This window comes from Gorilla gorilla, chromosome 9 (assembly GCF_029281585.2).
Source record: "Gorilla gorilla gorilla isolate KB3781 chromosome 9, NHGRI_mGorGor1-v2.1_pri, whole genome shotgun sequence".
In the NCBI taxonomy this organism is placed as follows: Eukaryota; Metazoa; Chordata; class Mammalia; order Primates; family Hominidae; genus Gorilla; species Gorilla gorilla.
The window spans coordinates 122952738-122958737 of NC_073233.2; the positions used below are offsets into that span (position 1 = coordinate 122952738).

The 6000-nt window shown below is 40.5% G+C and overlaps 1 long non-coding RNA gene across 1 annotated transcript in view; it reads right to left on the minus strand.

Moving 5' to 3' along the window:
- LOC134759299 (uncharacterized) overlaps positions 1-5753 on the minus strand; it is a 243671-nt gene extending 237918 nt beyond the window's left edge. The window contains exon 1 of the long non-coding RNA XR_010135406.1: positions 5525-5753. This is a non-coding gene — a long non-coding RNA (uncharacterized lncRNA). The remainder of the gene's footprint in view (positions 1-5524) is intronic.
- Between the last annotated feature and the right edge of the window lie 247 nt (positions 5754-6000).

The following is a 6000-nucleotide window of genomic DNA, read 5'->3' on the forward strand; positions in this document are numbered from 1 at the left end:
GAGTGAGACCCTGTCTCAGAAAAAAAAAAAATCCCTGATTCTGATCTGACCAATTGCCACCATGGTCCCTGTTTACCTTAATCCCAGCCACTGCCCTCTCTCACCTAAGGCACAACAAGAGCCACTTTCACACTTCATTCATTCATCACCAGGCAGTCAGAGTATTCTTTTAAAACAATATCTAAAATAAACACTGCATTTAGAATAAAATTCAAAATAACAATGACCTACAAAAGTCTATATACAATGGACTACCTTTTACTATATTCTAAATTCAATGACTTTTTTTTTTGATACCAACTCCAGCTCTACTTCAAGACCTTTCCACTAGCTATTTCCTATGTCTCATGGGTTCTTCCAACAAAAAGGTAGAGAAATTTCTCCTGACCACTCCCTGTAAAATCATGCCCACCTGCTTACCCAATCACTCCATTCTCTTCTCTTGTTTTCTTCATGGAATCTGTCATGAATTGAAATTATCTTACTAATTTATTTATGTGTGTGTTATCTCTTTGTTTATGCCATTGCAGTGAAAATTTCATGAGGTCAGCATCTTTGTTTGCTTTGTTCACCACTATATTTCCAGAAGCTCTGACAGTGCCTGGCACTTAGCAGTTGCTCAATAAACATCTGAAGAGTGAATGAATAAGTGACAGAACAGATTCCATGAGAGGTTGTTGGCTGTGCTGAGCCAGAGGTTCATCCTCGCTACTTCTGAAGTGTGTTGATAAGAGGTGGAGGTGTATGGGATCGGGATCGGGGAGGGGGTGGCAGATACAGATGAAGATTGCATTTCAAAGAAGTACATGACGTGTTCACAGTCATACATCAAGGCAGGAAAAACTAGAGTCTCAGTCTTCCAAACCCCATTACCCCTTTCTCCTTCCTTACAACAGAAAATTCTGTCTCACATGACATGATCTGTATTTGTCCAGAAACAAAACAGACAAAGGAGGCTAGACAGTGGCTCTCACTCCTAGAGCTCATTTTCCAAGAATACACAAAACATATGGAAAACATTGATATGAGACTCTTCAAAAAAATCAGTTGCAAACAATTCATATAACAAGCACTGGAAGGCTCATACATCTTCCTAGATTTATTAAATTTCATTTCAAAACTTGGTTGTAAATCAGCCAACAAATTTCCTTTTCAAACCGTCTCCAATATCCTCCATTGCTGTTATTTAGAAACTTAACTGCCATTTTCACAAAAGACATAACACTTTCCATGGCCTTCGACAGCCAATAACCCTGGCTGATTTAGACTCTCCATTTTGGCAATGGGCTTGAATAAGCCCCAAGAGACTAAGGCCCAAAAGGCTAGGGGTGGACGGAGAGTCTGAGAGGGCTGCTTGCTAAGAAGAGGGAGAAGGCAGAGAGAGGAGAAAGCACTGCCGATGCTCGATGCTCATGCACAGGGAGAGGAAAGGAGGGCAGCACATGAGGCCCCTGCTGCCATGTGCCCCCTGCTGAAGAGTGGGAGCTTTGTCACTAGGCAGACCCGGGTTGAAATCTCTGCATGGCTTCTCCTTACAACTGTGCCTTGGTCAGATTATCAAACCATTTTGAGCCTCTGTGTTATCATTTAAAAAGGGTAGCATCACCTAAATCACTGTGTTGTTGGGAGCATTAAATGAGATCATGCATGTAAAGCTCTTAGCTAAGTGCCTGGCACATGTAAACCCTCAATAAATACGATTTCTCAGGGGCCCTCCTGCCAACTGCACATCTGCTCTCTCTTGGGACAGTCAGCCTACTATGCCCCTAGATGAATTTATAGTAAAGCCTCATTAATTTGAACCTTACTCACTTAGAGTTTATGATAATTCATCAGTGGCCTAAGCTGAAATTTACTTTTATCAGTGCTATAAAAAAATAAATAACAGGGAGGTTAAAAGAAATTTATGAGGAGACTATTTAAGTTAATGAATCATTCACTGTTATTTAGAAATAGTCACTTACATACTGATAATTGATGTGCTAATTACAAATGATTCTTATCTACACAGGAAAGCAAGCCCTTAATTCAAAGTATAGTTCAAATTATTGAAAATTTGAAAAATGTTTAAAATTTTAGTTTAGTTGATGCTTTTAAGAAATGGATTTTATTACAAGTAAGTAATTAACGTACTTGCCAATTTTTAATATAATTTTCTAGCATATTCAAACATTGGTTTAAGGAGAATTTTTAGCCCTGCTCTGTTGAAGCACATATGAAAGGAGAAAGAGAGGAAGGAAAGAATTCAAGAAGGGACACAGTCTTTCCCTCCACACTTCCCCCCATTTCAGGTGTCACTTTTTCTAAGTAACACTGATCCTCACACGTACAATTTTCATAGCAAATAATGACCATTTTCCTACTGCTTGGGCCTCTATAACACATTTTATTTTTATTCTGATGAAAGCTGACATTTTTAGTAACTCTAGCCTTTTTCAAAAAAAACAATCTAGAGTTCATCTTTGGAGCGAGAGTTGTTATGATTAAAGTAGGCAATGAACACATGCAAACGCTGCTCATTTAAAAGTACTGATTTGGAATGAGGGAAGTAGGAGCAAGGAAAAGATGGAGAAGTGGTCAGTTGGAACGAAACTTACTTCCATTTGGAGAAAATGCAATCTCAGGGCTTGAACTAACTGGCAGTGAAAGGCATTTTTTTTTTTTCTAATTGCTTCTGGCTTTTAAAATTTCTTTTTTAAGGACAGGGTCTCGCTCTGTCACCTAGGCTGGAGTGCTGTGGTGCGATCATAGCTCACTGTAACCTCGAGATCCTGGGCTCAGGGGTCTGCTGTGTTGCCCAGGCTGGTCTCAAACTCCTGGCCTCAGGTAATCCTCCTACATCAGCCTCCCAAAGTGCTGGGATTACAGGCATGAACCAGCGTGCCCAGTCCTGTTCTGACTTTTAATAGAGAGCTCAAGAGACCTAGGAGTGGAGAAGACTTGAGAGAAAACACACCAACATTCTAAGGATTCTTTTAAAACAGTTAACCTTTGGTTATGGAATTTCCAGCCAAGATGGAGTAACAAAGACTGATTTACCCTCCCACCTGAAAAAATAATGTTTAAAACAAAACAAGAAAAAAAATTAAACAATGGTTTCCAGGACAATAGACATCAGGACAGTGATCCCTGAGAGATGGGAAGAAAACAAAGTGAGCCCTAGGATTGCCCCAACTTCCTGCCTGCAGAGAGATTTAATTCCACATACAGGGAAGTGGAGCCCAGACAGAGCCCAGAGGACTTTCTGAGTTGAGGAGACAAAGTTTAGACTTTGGGGAGGCCAAGGCAGTGAGAGTTCAAGGGCAGAGTACCACAGAGGAGGGACTGCACAAAGAGCACTCCAGAGACCTGCAAAGCATCCCTGTCGAGTCCCCAGCTGAGCATTGACCTGAACCTGCAGGTGAAGAAACCACCCAAGAACCTACTCATGGAGCTGCAAGAGTTTCAGTGTGGTGAGGAGTTTGAGGAGGGGTGAGGACAGGGGCTGTTAAGTGGATCTCATGTGAAAGGCTACTAAACAAGGCAATCTGTGAATGCTACCAGAACAGGGAGGCAGAGTCATCGTCTGGAGGCCATGGGTTGGAACTAGGAGAGATGAAAGATGTGAGGCTTAAGGGGCAGGGCAGTGGATGGTGTATAGCAGGACATCTTCCCTAAGGTTCCAGGCACTCTGTTGCTGTGCTCTTTCATAGGTACATAAATGGCTTTTTAAAGGGCCACCCTGAGATAAATACTCAGAAAGTTCTAAGTCTTAAAATGGTCATCCATTAACACAAACCAGTCTTACAGAAACCAACTTGTGTAGAAGACTTATTGCTTTGCCTCACAGCACCCTCTCTGTTCTAGAAAGGGTAACTTTCTTTCTTCTAGTCAACTGCATGGCATCCCCCTCCTCCTACAACCCAGGGCTTTAATGTGAGTGTGCGTGTTCTTCCATGAGCCCATAGAGAGTGGACACTAGGCCTATCTAAGTTGCTGGGCTAGCCCCTTGTCCACTGCAACTCATCAGGAGGTAGACACATGGTCTGAGCCAGGCCAATCAGAACTCTTCCTCGGAATTTTGCTTTTACACAAGAGCTGGCAGTAAGACTTCTTTCCTCTATGGTGGTAAATCTAGGACGATGGAAGCCTGGAAATTGCTGGTAGCAATGTCTTCAAGGAAAAAGTTTTTTTTATGATGGATGCCAAAACTAATTCAAGCTGGTTTTCTCTCATCTACCTTAAAAGAAGAGCTGAGGAAGACACTGTACTTTCCTGTATCTGTTCTCTGGAGTAAGAGAGAATACATTTATTTCTTATTCCCATGACACCCCTTTAGATACAGCTCAAGTACCCTGTATTTGAAAATCCAAAATTCTAATGCTCCAAAACTCAAAACTTTTTGAATATTGATATGATGCTCAAAGGAAATACTCATTGGACATTTCAGATTTCAGACTTTTAGATTAGGAATGCTGAACCAGTAAGTATAATGCAAATATTTCAAAATTAAAAAAAAATCAAAACCTGAAACACTTCTTGTCCCAAGCATTTTGGATAAGAAATATTCAACCTGTATTTTAAAATAGATATTATGTCTTTCCTAAGCTTCATCTACTCTTTTCCAGGAAAAAAAGCCCAGTTCTTTCAACTATTCCTCATGGGCCATGGCTTCCAGGCCCCCGGTCACTTTACCAGGGTGTTCTCTAGTTGTCTGTGACTTTCCTGAAATATGTAGACCCAATATGCAAGTTGCTCCCAACTTGGTCATATTTATTAGTGCCTGGACATACTCTGGGCACAAATTCTTCTATTTCTACAAACCAAAATAAGGTCACTATTTTAGGCAGCTGCATTATTCTTGGGTAATTTGAGATGGAAATTATTCTAAATCTCCTGATTCTGCATGAATTACTGCAAAGCCAGATATCCCTAACCCTACAGTTTAACTATCTGAATGAAAGACTTCACATTTTTTAATGTTCACTTTCATCTCACTTTCTTAACCCCATGCCCCATCCTGTTATGATAATTAAAAATGATTCTTTCATCTGTATGTAATATTGGTTGGCAGTCCTAAACATGAGACAATTGGGCTTAACCCGATTGTCAGGTTAGGCTAGGACCATAAACAGAACTTTTGGAGACCTGTAGACATACTCGCTGCTTGGCCGTATGAGCCCTTAAAAGGTAAATCTCTCTGTCAGGTGGGCAGGGGTGACTGGTGTCTTCTTACCATTCCAGTTGATGAAAACCAGAGCTGCCTGATCTTGTATTTAATCCTTTCCACTATCTATTAAAATTCACTAAAGCTTGCTAAACTTCATTTCCTTGAAAGCCTATCAGGTTTCAGTTTCATCAAAGTCAAGTGTATTTAATTAACACAATCCAATTCATCCTGGAAGTGGTCAGGTTCTCCAAAAGGTACTCAATAGAGCTACTGGTGTTTTTATAGGAATTAAACATATGATACAATAGACAAAAATAAGCATGCTTTATACATGCCATTACCACTACCTCTTTTGCATACAATTGAATAAATTACCTTTTGTTATGAAACATTAATCTTCTTTGCTCAGCAGAGTAATTCCCATCTCAGATTTAGCCTGCTAAGGAGTGCCTTGGGAACCAAACTTTAGCAATCTTGTACTGGCAGAATGAAGAGAAGACACCATCCTTTGGAGACGACAGCTTATTTTGTGATGTCAAAATTTTGCCCTTCTGGCCTAATTGGAGGTATTTAAAGCCCTCATTAGGTTGTCTTCCCTGGTGCTCTGGAATACAAGAAAAGATCAAATATGTAGGCAAAAGATTGCACACAGGAAGCCTAGTAGTTACAGTCAAACTAACCCAGCAGGACACACCAGCAGAAATTTTTAAGGAATTGGTACGAATACCTCAGTCTTCATGCTTCAAGAGGCTTCTCTGTAATCAGTTACACAGCAACCCCCCAAAACATATGCTTGTGTCCTGGGAACCTACCTTATTACTTTACATGTCAAAAGATTGAGTGTTATTGTA